The following is a 17127-nucleotide window of genomic DNA, read 5'->3' as shown; positions in this document are numbered from 1 at the left end:
TTAAACCCTTCCTACTTGGAATGAAATAAAATCACAAACAAAGGTAACTCCACAGATTCCCCCGCCCCATGTTTCACACTTAGGATGTCTGTGTAGCTAACACGTGATTCAAGGAGATGCCCCATCTATTCATGTTGCTGCCTGTCTATTGCTCAGCTTGCCTGTTGGTCTCAGGCAATTAAGAGGAACGCTATGATAACGGGCAGTGATGTGGCCAGCAGCTGCTGTGAACTCCATGTTTTACCTGTGGGGAATTTATGGATGTTTGACAGGTATCAGTGCAAGTTTGAACAAATGGGTTATGAGCTGATAACTTATATGCTTCTGCCTGACTTGAAACATCAGCAGTCAGACCTGAGAACATTTTGAATCTAATGAAATGATTTGAATGGCTCTAATTTTCTCAAGTAATATAAATCCCTCCAGCAGTCCATTAAACCCTACAAAGAAAGCCATTATTCTCTTTTATATTCTATGCAACACATTGAAACTTCTAATGTCTCTCCTTAGTTTAGGACATTTATTATTTTTCTTTGACTCATGAATTTGTTTCCTAAAATAACATTGCTTTTATTTTCTAAGTTTTCATTTTTTTTTAAAGAAATGGCTTTGTTTTTTCTGGCTGAGCAGTCACATCAGTAAGTTCTGGGCTTGACTGAGAGACCCTGCTTTAAAGAATAAAGTGGAAGAGTCACTGAAGATGATTCCCAGCACCACTCTCTGCCCTCCATATGCATAAACATGCACACACACTCAGGCACAAATGCAGGAACACACACACACACACACACACACACACACACACACACACACACACATGAGTCTGTTTCTCAATGTCAACATATTTACAGAATCAGAAGGTCAAGTCATCAACAAGAACATGCATTAGGGCTACCTACTGTGGGATGGTCTGTATGTCAAGTGTGTTGCTAATTGGTCAATAAATAAATCACTGATTGGCCAGTGGCTAGGCAGGAAGTATAGGCGGGACAAGGAGGAGAATAAAGATGGGAAGTGGAAGGCTGAGTCAGAGAGACACTGCCAGCCGCCATGATGACAAACAGCATGTGAAGATGCCGGTAAGCCACGAGCCATGTGGCAAGGTATAGATTTATAGAAATGGATTAATTTAAGCTGTAAGAACAGTTAGCAAGAAGCCTGCCACGGCCATACAGTTTGTAAGCAATATAAGTCTCTGTGTTTACTTGGTTGGGTCTGAGCGACTGTGGGACTGGCAGGTGAGAGAGATCTGTCCTGACTGTGGGCCAGGCAGGAAAACTCTAGCTACACCTACCCTTAACTTTTGCCACATATCCAGAACTGAATGACAATTTTCTTTTGTATTTATTTACAATAATTATCCAACCAGCTGCCACATGTTAATATCAGTTGTTAATGAATAATATATTTTTCTCCTGGGGACCTAACAAACGATCTGATGTCACTCTGAAGCTAATCAATGATCAAGACTCAAACAACAGAGATCTCAACCCTTCCTTCAAGTCCCTCATCTCTTAAGATATACCTTGGAACTCTTTTGCCTTGGGCAGGAAGAAGTAGGACGAGGTGGGGCTGGTTGCTAGGGCTGGCGAGGGACAGCTTTCTTACCTTTCCACTTCGGTCGGAGCCCTTTGCTGTGCACCGGAGAGACAGAACACAAGAAAATGCTTGCCAGGAAACATTAAACTGCGTAACACACACAGCTTGCAATTAGTTTGGTACTTCCAATACTTTCCATAATCAGCATTATAAATATTCAAGATTTTTCTCTGAGGTAAGGGAGGGGTGTGGAGTCTACCTACCCACATGCTAAGACTGGCTCTTCAGCATATTCCTACGGTGCAGGGGGGCCATCTTCCAGGCCCACATCATGGCAAGGAGCTCCATCGAATGTCATGGAGTCTGAAAGTCAGAGTAAGGCCAGTTTCACTGAAGGCTGCAGAACACAGTTGCATCTCTCATTGTCTGTTCTCTGTGTTCACCTCACAGCAATGACAGTCACTGTCCCAGACCACAGCAAAGGGTCTCCGTGGATCAATGGGCAGGTTCAGGGCAGGTGGAATCCCTGGGCAGAAATTAATCCAAGTATAAACAAGCTGTTTCCAAGAACCCAAGTCACCCAAATTGGGGGAGTTGGGAGACTGGCAGCAGTCATTTTCTTCATTCTATGAGTTACTGTGGACATTGTGTGAGTGGAGTCTCAATAGAGTATGACTGATACATCCAAAGAGCAAAGGTGCTCACCTATCTAGATACATTTTACATTGTGAGTAAATTATAATTGCAAAGAAAAAAGGGGAAGGAGGAAAGGAGAGGAGAGGAGAGAGAGATGTTGGGAGGGAGGAAAAAAGAGAAAAAAGAAAACAAGACAAAAAGAAATGGAAGAGAATCCACTTGTCAGAGTTGGCTGGTCACAGTTATAAATTCCATACCGTGACCAGCCATGCTTCTCAGTCCACTCCAGCCGTGGTCTTGAACTGCACACTGAATTTTAACCCTGTGCTGTACAGATCTGTGTTTTAATGGATGTGAGTTCTTGTAAGGATGGGCACTGCTGACATCCAGTGTGCCTGCAATGCATCATGCCTCATTCTGAGACCCAGAAGCATGGAGAGCCACGGAGCTCAGGCCTCATGGCCCTGGGGAAGAATGAGAACAAAAATACAAAAGCTGCTGGAATTCATTGGTGTAATGAAGGCTTACCAAGCAGACACTGGGATAGGCCTTCCTCCGAGACATAGATAAGTTATTTCTTTCCTTCCTCTAAAATCAAGTTGCACTGTCAAATTCCTGGGGAGGCACAGGAAAGACATCACCTAGTAGATTATACCAAGGACTGACTACAAAAGTCTTATCAGGGGAAATGTATCTCTCTTTCCCTCCCTCTCTGTCTCTGTCTCTCTGTCTCTCTGTCTCTGTCTCTCTCTGTCTCTCTGTCTCTCTGTCTCTCTGTCTCTCTCTCTCTCTCTCTGGTTTTTCAAGACAGGGATTCTTTATGTAGTCTTGGCTGTCCTGGAACTCACTCTGTAGACCAGACTGGCCTTGAACTCAGAGATGTGCCTGCCTCTACCTCCTCAGTGCTGGGATTAAAGGCATGTGCCACCACTGCCTGGCCGTATTCCTCATTTTATAGCATCCCAAATTCTTACTTCTCTTTGGGCTTATTTAGTTACTAAACTGGAGACCATTTATCTCTTTTCCAAGTCTTTTCCTGCACATTAGGTTCCCAAGATAAGTATGGTACGTATTATAACAGCAAACAGAAAATAACTCACAAAACGGCTGATTTCAAACAAGACAGAGAGTGTTAGCCATGTCATCCAATGGAGGTGAATAGACATACAAGTAGAAGTCAATTCCCACTGAGGGCCACATTACAATACCTCTTAAATTTTTTTCAGGTAATTCATCACATTTCAAGTGGTTGGATTCCCTTCTGTGTGTTGCGTGTGTGCCCATGGCTGGTATACTAGCTGCTGCACCTACTTCTGTCTAGAACATTCCTCTTGCATGACCATGACAGTAGATGAGATTTCACACTACATCATGTTCACCAGCAGAAAGTTTGTACTGAGAGAGCTTGGAAAACAAGAAATGATTCCTGGCACAGACTTCCATCCAGATCTGACCCAAGTCACACGGCAGAGAACATCCTGAGAGGGTCTTTAGCCATACCACCCTGAATACACCCAATCTCACCTACTCTCAGAAGCCGCACCGGGAGGGTCTGGCCTGGTTAGTTTTTGGATGAATAAATTTCCGAGGGTTATGAATGATTGGGGAATGAGTTGGTGCCACCAATGTCTTCTGCCCATGTGGCAGCAACATTTCTCTTTGCCCAAGATGTTTCTGTTCCCAAGTGTGTACTGAAGGATGAACTGAGTGATAGCCAGAGGTCTGAAACAGGTGTAACCCCACAGCTCACCTGCTGAAATGACATTTAGACAAATCCTGACTGTATCGTTCCAGAAACTCATTTTGGACACTTTTTAGAAATGTCCAGGAGAAAAAGGAGAGAGATCTGTGTACACATAGTTGATTTTCCTCTTCATCCACCAAGAACCCATTCTGATGGTACTACAAATGGTGTGCTTTTAACTCAAGATGCTTCAAACCCTGGCTTTCACTCAAAGCATAAGAAAGGCTGATGGATTCTGGATCCAAGCTTAGACCCAAGAGGTAGAAGCAGATATATTGGGAGAATCACTAATGTGTATGATGAATGATACAGGCAGAACACAGGAGCAGCAACACATTCTCTAAGGATTTAAAAGATATAAGTCATCCAATACTTTTTTTCCATATTTCACTTACCAGGTGTTGGTGTATCATGGTGGAGATTGGATGCTTTTCAGGGGGTCTGCACCCTCCTGTGTGGGCACTAAGTGAAAACCAGCTACTCTGTTGGACATGGCTTCATGCGCCCTTAAAGCTTTACTCGGCTTAGAGCAGTGTAGAAAAAGTGTTATATCCCTGCACACACGAAGAAGCTGAGATACAAAGAAGCTAAGTGGTTACACGGGCCACTCAGCTAAGGGCCACTGCAGGCTGGCTTGCTTCTAAGACTTCTGCTCTAACCACCGTACGCATCCCCCAGACTGCAGCTCAACAGGCACTAGCAAGCCTCATGCTGCTAGCTGCATTACACAGATGGCCTCATTTAGTTCCCGCAACAGTATTAGAGTGGTGGTATCATTATCTTCAGCTCATAAAGAAATAAATGTAGGTTATTGGGGTGACTAGCTGGCCCCATTTACCCCAACCCTGAGTCCAAACCTGATGGCTGTCCCATTTTTTCATCTTAGGGACTTTGGGAACACAAAATGTCTGCTTTGAAAACTAGTGCTTTAAGTGACCAGTGGGAGAAATAAAAACACTCCAGCTCACAAAAGCAATGTGAAATGCCACCTTGTATTACTAAAAGAACATTTTCTGTGTTTGGGGGGTGGGAAGGTTGGAGGGGGGGCGGGGTGAAATTGCAAATCAGGCAAAAGTTGTCCCAGGCTGCCATCTAGAGGCATTCTCCTCAAGTGACAGCCTTGCTCCCAATCGGAAGAGGAGACAAAGCTGGACACCAGACATCTCTCCAGTTCTCACTTATTGCTTTCGTCTTACTTTATGATCTAGGTACCCAAAGGGATACACCACCGTTTCTTAGGCAATGCTCAGACAGGAAGCTAGAAGCGGCTCATCGCAGGAAGGCTCCCCTTCCCTATGCCCAGTTCCATCGCCATCGCCACCGCACTGAGCCTTGCTGGCAGCTCCAGCGTCACCTGCCTTTGTGTCACTGCTGATTACTTCCTGTGATGGCCTTCACCGAGTTGTACTTGTCCAGTGTGTTTATATGGTTAGTGATGCAGCCATCGTGTGGAACGGGACAAAGAGTGCCCGCTCCTGCCAGAGCAAAGCCTTCCTGTAGCTCTGGGACATCAGAGTGTGCAGGTCTGTCCCCTGCACCTGGGGCCTGCAGTATTTACACTCTGACTCTCTGACCCGGTTTCCAGGGGTATGCAGAGCCCTGATAGCCATGATGAGTCACTCATTGCTCCCCACTGGTGCCCAAGACACACTGTGATGCCATGGCTCTGTTGAGTCCTACCTGCTTCCCATACACCCCGAGGTGACTGGGAGGCCCAGGAGGAATCTGAGCCCCCAGAGACAGGAGATTCCCTTGGTGCCTAACCTGCAATGCATTATACACTGAAGGTCCTTCACACGCCCCCAAACCCTGAGCCTTTCCCTATACTGTGCTCCTTTCTGCTCCCGGAGACTGTATTCCGAGAACCCACGGCCTTCAGAGGCTGGCCTCCCTCCTGGGCTAGTACAGTGAGCCAATGCTACGTTCTCTTGGGTTCGGTCAACAGTGATCATTACACATGCCTAAGCACACTGGAACTACAAACAAAATAGCTGATAACACAGGAGTCGAGGGCATTCTGCACCGATGGCTGGACAGTCCGGGGTCATCACCAGAACCGTCCACAAGTGTTTGATACTCTCTGAAGATGGCTTCGGTTCTTACTCCTCGCTCGTTCGCCGCATGTAAGTCCATGCAAGGAGTTTCGGAACCTTGGGCGTTTCCTGCTTTGTCAGGGAGACTGTGATGGAGCAGGGCTCTCAGTCCATGGCCATTGCATAATGCATCCTACAGCCCTTTCACCAACAGCCACTAGAACTGTGTTGTTTTTACTGAAGACTGTGACTGTAGTGAAGGTAAGCAAGGCTGGTTTTACATGAGCTCTTTTTCCCCCCCTCTCTTTTAGCTGTTAGGACTCCCCTGCGTCAGTGCCACATACTGGTAAAAATGCTTTCTACTGCACTGATAACTCATATTTCATTGCTTCATATGGAAGATGTACGGTGGTCTCCGTATGCAGATGTGCATCATCAGTCATGTAAATTATTCCTGCAGGTGCCTGGGGAAGCTGCAGCCAGCTGACATCTTTATTCCGTCTTTGTGTTTCACACCACTAAAAATAGCTAAGATGAAAGATCTCAATAGGAGCACATTTTCTACAGAGCAAACAGCGCCTGTTCAATCTCGTTTGAATTCATGTCCTGTGACTCTTCACTGAGATCAAGGTTTTCTGTGGAGATTGGTCATAAACTGGAATGCAGATCACTCAGTTGGCTTCCATGGTAGAAATTCTGTGCAAAATTTGATGGGTTTCTCAACAATGCATTTACCTTGTCTCTTCCTAAGCATTCTAAAGCACTGTTCTCGAATTCATTTCTGTTTGTGTCTATTGACTCTAGAATGAGATCCATCCCATCTCTGTGCCCAGGTTGGTGTCAATACCGGTGCCTGAAAGACCTTGTGTCTGAGGATGGTGGAGATGGTGGAGTTTCTGCATGTCTAACTCATACCTCCACAGCCTATGCAGGCATTTGTACATCTAGCTCAGACAGAGCAGCATTTTAGGACAGTGTCAGGTTTAATTTCACCTTCTCCTGTTGTTCTTTCCAGGTCCTTGAAGGACTCCCACAAGCTAGCTTAGAAACAGCCACCCAGGAGAAACCATGTTGCCTAAGGCATGTCTGCAATATTGATAAGCACTTCCACAGCACTTAGAGGGCGTGGACTGAAAACCCCAAATTCATCATGTATTTGAACTGCAGAATGTGGCCTCCGCCACCCACTGTTATAGAAGCCCTCTCAGACTGAAGTAAACTTCAAAGTTTCATGCAACCATGTCAGCCCGGAGAACTGGAGACTTGGCACTGGCTGCCACGGACTTGCGGGGGGATGCTCACAGCTACTCCGGTGCCATTGTGCTCCTGGGATAGCTGAATCGGGTGCCAGCCAGACATCTGTTAATTAACACCACCTGTACAAAATGAGTCATGATGCTTGAGACCCAAGACTGTCCCCAGCTTATCAGTCTCAGGCAATAGAAGAGGACTCGATTCATAAAATAAGGAGAAATGATCATAAACATTGTTTGAGGGAAAATGTTAGTTACCCCCATCTCTCCTCTTCTGCATCTTGGGCCTGACTGAGGAGCAAGGTGATGGAGGGACAAAGACATTAATGCTTCTCTTCTAAAAGGCCTGACGAGAGTTTGTGTCTGCTGACTTAAAGTTCCAGCAGCTTGTCCTGTGATCGAGAGGAACCATCCACGGGTGATGCTTTTTTTTTTCTTTCCTGTTTTATGCTTTGCTTATACAGTTGCTTTTGAGAACGGAGACCTTGAAGGGAGCATAAGGATGCTGACTAGCCCTGAGGCTCAGGCTAAAACTGGACCACCGTCCTGGGGCCATCCACACTAGCATAGTGCACACTAGTAGCTGTGGTTCACAGCTACATCCGGGGACCACCATGCCATCTATGAAATGGCCGATGTAGACTAACAGTCTGGACACACCGTGGTTCTGCCTGTGTAGCGATCTTAAGTTTTACAGTGAGATAGCAGTGAGGCTCCTTCAGAAGAAGCCGGATTTCTGATGCTGAGTATTGACTTTACCCTGGGCTAGTAGCACATGGCACAATCCTATGACGACGCACGGTGTGAACAGGTTGCTGGAGCTCCCAGAAAGCACAGTTACCAAGGAACTTTCTAAAACTCCGTGGTGCAGCTACTTGACTAGAACTTGTCCTTTTGAAAGTCTCCCATTCTCTTTCCTGTCATAGTGGACATCTTCTGGTATGCAGTGTTTTCTCCGTCTATAACATTAAAATTTGCCTAACCCATATGCTAATGAACAAAAGGCATAGAGTTTGTTACAGGTGGGAAACCCTGGGCATCAATGGTGGAGCTCAGCTGCCTAAAACACAGATGTAGAAAAGCTCTGAACTTTGAACCAAACCATGGGGTCTTGGCTGCCTTAGCTATTAGATCTCACGAAGTCTCTAAAGACCTATACTAAGTGAGTGCAGTCATTCTATAGCCATACACACTAAGAATGTCTCACCAGAAAGCTGCTACAGGCAATGTCCCCTGTGGATTTCAAGCCGTATTTATTTCAACCCATTACCCTACATTCTCATCAATCTGTAAGTGATCCAACCTAATAGGTCCCATCCCCTGAATCTGTCCTTTTAGACCCGTAATAAATCTCCCTACAGCAAGCAACCTTGCAGGGATATAGAGAGAATAGAGACTTTTCAGTGTGGACAGTGTGAGGGGGCCTTGGGGGGTTACAGGCACGTGTAACCTGATCCACTTCCCAAACTGTTCTCAGAGGTGAAGTTCAAGGTGAGCGTTGTCCTGTACTGCTGCTGTTTTCCTGCCCCCTACTGCAGGGCTCGGTTCTAAAAACGAAGGAAGCACTTGCCTCCACTATAAAGTGACCTTCACATACGGTGTCAATGTCACCGTTGCTCTTTTGCAAAGCTGCCTTGGGCTCCTTCTCACTTGTCCCAGCCTCTGTCTGAAGGCTGGCCCTTCACTCTGCCAGGATCCCAGACATTCGCACAGCAATTACAACCAGGGAGAAGAATCTCCTCCCACTTCCTAGATGGAGTTTGGTACCTGTCATCTCTCTGAAGGCTCCTTTTCTCAGCCTCACACTGGAGCGTTTCTACTCCAGTGTGAGATACTGAGAATTTAAGGAGAATGACTTTTTAAAAAATGGAAACAATGAAACCAATGTTCTGTGTTCCAGTTTCAGTATTCGAATATAGGAAACAGTGGGTGATGGCAATGGTGAAATCTTTAAATGTCGTTGTATTCTAACGCCATTTCTTAATTAAACCCTGCTTCTGTCTGCCAGAAGGCTCTTCCTTCAGAACCTCCCATGGGTCCTCTCTTTGACCCATGCTCCGATCCAAAACATCTGGTACATGGGCATGCTTGGTTAATTACCATCCTCTGGTTTTCAGTCTAATTATATTATATAATCACACACACACACACACACACACACACACACACACACACACACACAAATAATGGGAACTTAGAAAGTGGGAATTTCCTTTTATTTACTTCTTCAATGTCTATAGAAAAATGATTCTAGCTAAAAAGCAAAATAAATGTTAAATTTAAAAATGATAAAAGGTAGTGGTTTCTTTTTAAATCACTAACAGACTGTAAAAGAAGGCAAATTTGTGCTTCACCTTAATGAACTGCTGACACAGCCATGTCTGAATGGAACAGCAGAAGTCACAAAGCCAGCACAGCTGCTTGACAAAGATCCAGCAGAGCTGAGCCACATGATGCTGCCATGCCACCTTTGGTTCTCATCTCCACCTGTTACATACTTGGTGCACTTTAAATATTTGTACAACTTGAGGATATTGGGTTGATGGAAAATTCCTTATGAATCATTTATGCCTTCTCCCAGGAATGCTACTTCTAAACTTACCCAAGAAAGTCCTGAGCACACTATTCCCCCCACCCCACTTTGAGGGAGATATCCATATCTATTTGAAGGTCTTCCTTATGTCTTGGAGGTTGTGACACATAAAGAAGCCAGAGGTCTCTTTATGAGGCTATGAGACATTCTTGAAACATCTGTCCTTCTACTTACACAGGAACAAAATATTCAAAACAAAGTAAAATTAAAAAGGTCAACAAGATCCAGTGGGCTAGAGGAGTTGGCCACAGTTCAGATTACAAGCCTCTTTCCACTGTACACTCAGACAATTACGTGGCATACAACTCTGCCCTACATAGAGACATATTGATGAGCAAAGTGTGGCGTGGAAAGATAATGAAAGTATGAGGTGTCAGGACCTCCCTCTCTTAGAAGTTAGCTCATGTGGAACCACTACAATGTCATATGACCAAGGAACAACAGGATGCCAGGATTAGACATATAGACAAATTCTATAAGGATATAAATGTGAACATTGATCATATTATGCCAGAATTTAAATAATAACTGCAGCAGTTTTAGCCTGAGGATTTTTCCTGGGCACTCTGACCACTAAGAGTTGTTAATACACTGCTTGGGACATGGCAAAATGCCCAGGGTGGTTGAAGATTTTTGTTTTGGTCTAGTGTCCTTGAAGCAACCAAAGCAACCAGCCTGAGCACAGGCTGTCAAATGCCTCTAGATTCTCAAAAATTGGGTTATGGGGTTAATGAGTAATAATGATAACTCTGTTTATTAATGATGTCAAAACATTCCAACAAATGATTGGAAATGATAACTCTGTTCTGTCATAGTTTATTAATGGTGACTAAAAAATGAGCAAAAGGAAGTGAAACACATGTCCAAAACCAAGAACGATATGATCTGTGTTTTGGAACATCATGAATGTATCCCTGCTAACTAAATTCTGTATAAATAAACAAACACTCTGGCTGCTAGTCAGTCAGGCTGTAAGATTCTCCCGACCACCATGGCCTGGCTCACTTCCTTCTCCTGCCAACTCCTTACGATGTCCTCTGCAGGACCCATCCACCGCCGGGGATGGCTCCCGGCAAACTGCATTTCACTGTCTTCAATCTACACTTTCCACATAGTTGTCAGAATTGATCTTTGTCTGCTCATATTCTCTGACCACACAGCAAGACCCGTCACCTCTCGTCAACCTCACTTAATTGAAAACACTTTATTAGCAAGTTTTTTTTTTTCATGTGATGTAAGGGATGTGTGACTAGTTAGGAAAAATGCTAAATCTGAAGAATGTTAGTGGGGAAACATAAGAATGAAATAAAGCTTGGAATTTAACTTTAAAAAAGTCACCAGAATCAATCCTGTGATATTAATGAATACTTTGTAAATTATTTAATATTATTTGATGAGTAACTAAGTTACTGGGCTTGACCTTATATAATTCACACTCTTTCAAATTTCCAAATTCCAAAAATTCATTCATTTAAAGCATTGAAACAGCCTGGGAATCACAGAACATCTACTGTTTCTATGACTAACAGAAGGTGTGTAGAGCCTACAGGTGTAGGATTACAAATATTACTGGAAGACCTTACAAAATATGTACCAAAATGGAGACCAATACCATTTTTATAGGTATTGGGGCACAATATGGTGAAGATCCTTACACAATCCATTGATTCCAGGACATTCAGGTTTTAAATTCCACAGGCATGTATGGTGAACTTGTAAGACTGGTTTTAAGATTCCAACCTTCTTGATGAAGAAGACATCAACCTTCCCAGGAGGAAAATTAGACAAGATGAGTCAACCAGGTCCATGTTACTGATTGTGCATAAATTAGCACACTTACATATGTTTGTGAGTGGAAATCTTGTAACAAACATTGTAGTGGGTAGCCATTCCAGCTTTGATCTGGAAGTTCCAACCCCCATTGAGACTTCGGCAACTGTCACGCCTACAAGGCGAGGCCAAGGGAGGCGACTGGAGACCTGAGATCTGGATGGGCTGCGCTCTCACTCGGTTCCTGGATCCTGGACGGTGGAGGTGGGCCAAGCAGAGCTCCAGAGAACACCACTGGATTGCGATACACCTTCCCCAGACCCCACGACCTACCTATCCCTTAATTTATAAGTTACACCATTAAATAAATCTCCTTTTAACTATGTGGAGTGGCCTTAATAATTTCACCAATAAAACGCCTTTTTTTCCCCACAAAAGATGAAGGACTTGGAGCCCAACAGCCTGGCACCGAGGCTGGTTGATCCTGTTGCCACCATGGTCTTGGAGAAGATAGTTAGACTTTGTAAGTCACAATATGAGTGACAACTGGTATCTCAGAGTTTCGGTGGACCCTTAAAAGTTCCTGACACTGTGCTAGACACACAGGAGTCCAGCAACATGCTCATGTTCTTTGGAGGAAGGAAGAGAAGGTGGGCAGCCCGTGGGAACCTCTAGCTCTGAGCTGAACTTCCTCTTCTCTGTCTTTGATGTTTCTGAGACTAGTGGGGCATATATCCTGGAACCCCAGTGTAATAAATAAATGCTGAAAGAGACAACATTAGACACAGTAAGATGCATCCAACTACTTCAGCCAACTCTAGCCTAACATTCTCACACACTTTAAGATGGAAATGGCCCTAACTTACGAAAACATATTAAACCCACTCGTCATGAAAATTTAATAGGTGTCAAAAGCAGACTTTGGATTTCCACGCAATGTCAACCAACCACATTTAAGAAGAAGAATGCTAGCATTAAATGAAACATAAAGCAGAGGAGATCTGATTTATGGCCATATAAGCAACAGTGCTTCTATTAGCTATGAGTTGATACCCCTTTCCAAACACAGGAGGCTCACCCAGTCATCTGCATACTACAAGTATGTTTAAAGTATCTCCCTTTTCAACTTTGATGAGAATCACTCACTCTGATGTCCATACGAGGCAAAGTATACCTCTCGAGTGAGGCTGACTGTGACTTAAAAGATGGGAGAGAAAGCAGAATGGACCAGACCTCGGCACTTGGCTCTACAAGGCTGTCAAGGTGTATGCCAGGTTATTCATTATGCCGCCATATTTAATTTATCTGCTCTAGTTTTGATTAGACCTGGTTAAAATCAGATTCATGAACGTTCATTTTATATTTGAATCTTTAAAGTATTTACCATCAATACCGGAGAAGCAAAATAAAAATAACATGACAGAGCCCCAAGTGATCCTATTTTATATCTTAGCTGTGATTTATAGAAGAAAGAAAATATATAATATGCATGAAACAAAACCTACATATGAAGTTCTAATTAATAAGAATGGTGGTTTATGTGTGTGATTTGCCAGGGACTATCCTAAGTGATTTTTTTTTAACAAGTTAACTCATTTAATTTGCATACGACCCCTGAGGTAGATACATTCACCATTTAACAGCCCGGGACACAAGGTTAAGCAACTCGTCCATGGGTGGGAGCTGGCTATGATAAGCGGGTCTTGAACACATAGCTGGGCAAACTCGCCATGCTTCCAGCTACTATGTCCTCCACTCTCCAAGGAGCTGCAGTTTGAAGTGCCCGACTTCAAACCCTCTTTACTGACATTCTCACCACAGCGCTTTTTAACTACGTCCTGAAGCAGAATGGCACATGTTATGATCCGAACCCCAAAACGAAGGAAAGGAGAAGTGGGGGGGAGAAAGGGGAGGAAGCAAACTCAAGTCCATGTAAGTGGGAACAGACAAAACCCTTAAATAGATGGGTGGTAGAAAGATAGAGACACTGATAGATAATAGGTAGGTGAGTAGATGATAGATTGATGGTAAGTAGGGAAAATTGATAATAGATAATAAACATAGATTGATAAATAGGTAGGGAAATAAATAACAGATAGATGATAGGCAGGCAGATAATTGATTGATAGGTAAAGAACTCACTCACGGTCAAACTGCAAGTCCAAGAAGATAATTTAACAGTGTAAAGAACCGCTATGATTATGGAGTTTAAAGCCTAAATTTATTAACACGGACATCCTCAGTATTTCACTTTGTCCACTGAAATGATTCAAGATTAAAAGGAAGGGCAGTCCATATGGTGAGAGCAATTTTGGAAAATTTTATTAAAGCCAAGTCATATTTTTAGTGAAACACATCCCTGGAATGAAGAACCAGGGTTCTGCATTAGGTAAGATATTAAGCACCTCTTAGAAGCCCCAGCTGAACAGGGGAGGGGACACTGAGGTCAGGAAGTCCTCAGCTAATGTACCTGGAGACAATGACAGGTAAAAGAAAGGCTCTGAAGTTCAGTCAGAAAGTCCAAGTTGAAGTCTTATTTAAGGTTCTTTACGTTGCAAGTTATAAATTTATAGTCACAAGTGGGTGTTCAAAGATGCAACTCTCCATTTGGTTGTAAGTCCCTTAATTAAGGATTGATAAGTAAGCCATGCTTATTTGTAATCCACCTGGCACTAAATGTGAAAGTTTTTTTCCTTAGTAATTATCAGTTCTCCAGACACCAAAACAATGCCCTAAAATTCAATTACAGTTTGACTCTGACCAGCAATAGTGTGGAAACCACAGGCTCCTGGCTTGGACCAACAGATTATCTCTACTTCATACACCAACTGCAAGTCTCCAGCTGCCATATGCATGTCTGAGTCATGTTACAAACGAGTGGTGTCCACAGTCTCTTTCATGCCTGAAATTTGTCAGAACAGTTCACAGGATGCAGGAAAGCCCTTAACCACAGATGGCCTTCTAGAAAGATAGAGCTCAGGCACAGACTACAGAAAGAGCTGCATGAGCTGGCGAGTGAGATGGGGAGTACCAGCTCAGATGTTCCAGGTTTTCTCTGGCTACATTACTGTCCACCACTAAGGCATGCCACCAACCCAGAAGCTCCTCAAAACCTGGTTTCATTATGTAGTCTTGACTGATGACTAGGGTCATCAGAAGTTGGGCACAGGCTGAAAATCTTGACCATGGAGCTATGTCCCGGTCCTTCTGAAGGCCAGTTCTCATCTCTACAGAGGACCAAAAGTTTTATGTACTGACCCTATACATTCTTTCCAAATTTACTGATTGAGAAGAGTAGTTGTAGACTTTTAAAAACAATTGACAATTATATACATGATAGCATGAATGACAATTATACTTTCTATTTTGAGAGTATTTTTTCTTTCTTTTTCTTGACACATTCCTCTGGTCCAGATTCTTGCTCCAACAAGGGAAGCCAGGATGGGAGATACTTTTGTTTTTTTCCACATCTTAGAGACAGGTGGTCCTAAGCCAGATTAAGGCAGTTCCTAATTTACTCATAATTTCAGTTAAGAATAGATATTGAATTTTATTTAAAAATGTTCTGTATCTATTTGAAGTGTCCTGCAAAATATGGCTCTTGGTAAGGAAAATTTTATTGAAACACAATTCTATCCCTTTTATGTGTTTTCTTCTGGTTGCCTTCTTACTAGACTAGCATTGGGATGGTTGTAGCAGAGACCCCAGGATATGCAGAGGCAAGGTATATCCTCAGTCACTTGACTAAGAGAACCATTTCCCCTCCTTGTAAATACATGTTACACTGGTTTGTGTATGTGCATGTGTGCTGTATGTATGTGTGCATGTGCATGTGTGTTAAGTCAGCCTTGCATTCCAAGAAATATGAAGTCATATGAATGTTTTTAAATATCATCTTTACCTCTGCAAGTTAAATGTATACATTGAACAATGTCCAAATCAAGCTATTGAACATACATACTATTTCATGTACAAATCCCAGTGCCATGGTTATGCTGCCTTCATTCAATGTATTTGAGGATGTTGTTTCAGGGACAGAGTTTGCCAAGGCCAATCTTTAAATTCCATGGCTCCCTTGGAGTTGCAGGTGGCTGTAAGCAGCCTGACATTGGTGTTATGAACCAAACTTGGGTCCTCTGCAGGAGCAAGTACCTCTTGAGGATGTCCTGGGTCTTCTCTCCAGCCACCACTCTTCTCTTCAAAATATGTAAGATCAGCACTAAAGCCACGTATTCTCGAGTTTTGTTAGGTTTCTAATCAGAAACTTCCTTCTTAGGTAGACACAGGAACCCAAGTGCTGTAACTTGAATGTTGTGATGTCCCACAAATGATTGTATGTTAAAAGTGTTGGGGAGGTGACAGACCTTTTAATCCGTGAGCTTCATTGTTGAGGAATGTCCTCCAAGGTGACTGTGGGACTCTGATCTTCTTTCTGTCCCAATGTGCTGAGTCCCCACAGGCTTAAAATAACCAGCCCAGTTCATCACGGGCTGTCTTACAGGCTGATTTTCACAGGTGCTTGTTACAGAAACAAAAAGCTAATTACTTTCTATATTTTTTACTTTTGTTTTGGTGACTTGCATTTTTTTAGGGAATCTTTCTGAATCATCTAATATATAAAGTGATGAACATAAGAATGTTTTTCTAATGATTTTTTATGCATTTGCAGGGTATGTAGTGACATTTTGCATTTTTCTAATAGTGAAAATTTGCTTTAACTATTGTGAACTTTATTAACTGCGCACATATTAAGAAGCCATGCTCTCTCTCAGTGACTCTTAAATTCCTGGGAAAATAGCTCCAGTAGGATTTCACTTGAATTGCTTATTACAATTACATTTTATACAAATACTGACACCAGGCAGATTTGGTGACACACACCTGTTATCCTATGACTAGGGAGGCTGAGACTGGAGCATGACCAGTTTAAGCTCTTTCCATCCACTCTCCATTACAAGAACCACAGCAAACCCCTTGAATGTCCTGTGAACGTGAGAGCTTGTGTGGTGTCACCACCCAGGTCAATGAGATGGAAACTGAGTCTTTAAGATGCACTTTAAGTTAGTCTGTTTTCTCAGATTGTGGGATTAATGGGTTAGAAAAGGTCCCTCACTAACACCAGTGATATCTAAAAAGTGGAAACTGCATTGAGGTGTTTACAACATGCCTCACCCTTACCTAAAGGTCTAAGACTATCTATCCAGCAAGGCTTGGGGATGTGACTGACCTCTAAAATGGCACTGTCAGCCCTCTGTCCCAGAGAACCACTCATATAGGAAGCCCAACCCCAACTTCAGAAGGGGCTCACAGTAGAACACACTTCTTAGAAGGTGGGTCATCTAGAGCGAGTGCTGGGATTCCATTGAGCTCACACAGCTGGTTGCTGGAAGCTTATGCCTCATTGTTCACGGTTTTAATAAAAATCTGTGTGGTTGCATTTCATTATCACCAGCCAATAAGGCTGTGGGGAACATCTGGTAACAGAGAAAACCAGATCTAACACCTCACAGGAACCACAAGGAACCTGCACGTCCTGTGCAGAGACCTAGATTTGACTGT

This window comes from Peromyscus californicus, unplaced genomic scaffold (genome assembly GCF_007827085.1).
Source record: "Peromyscus californicus insignis strain IS unplaced genomic scaffold, ASM782708v3 Scaffold_18__1_contigs__length_77618521, whole genome shotgun sequence".
NCBI lineage: Eukaryota > Metazoa > Chordata > Mammalia > Rodentia > Cricetidae > Peromyscus > Peromyscus californicus.
The sequence above is the reverse complement of the archived record's forward strand: the minus strand, read 5'-3'. Positions refer to the sequence as shown.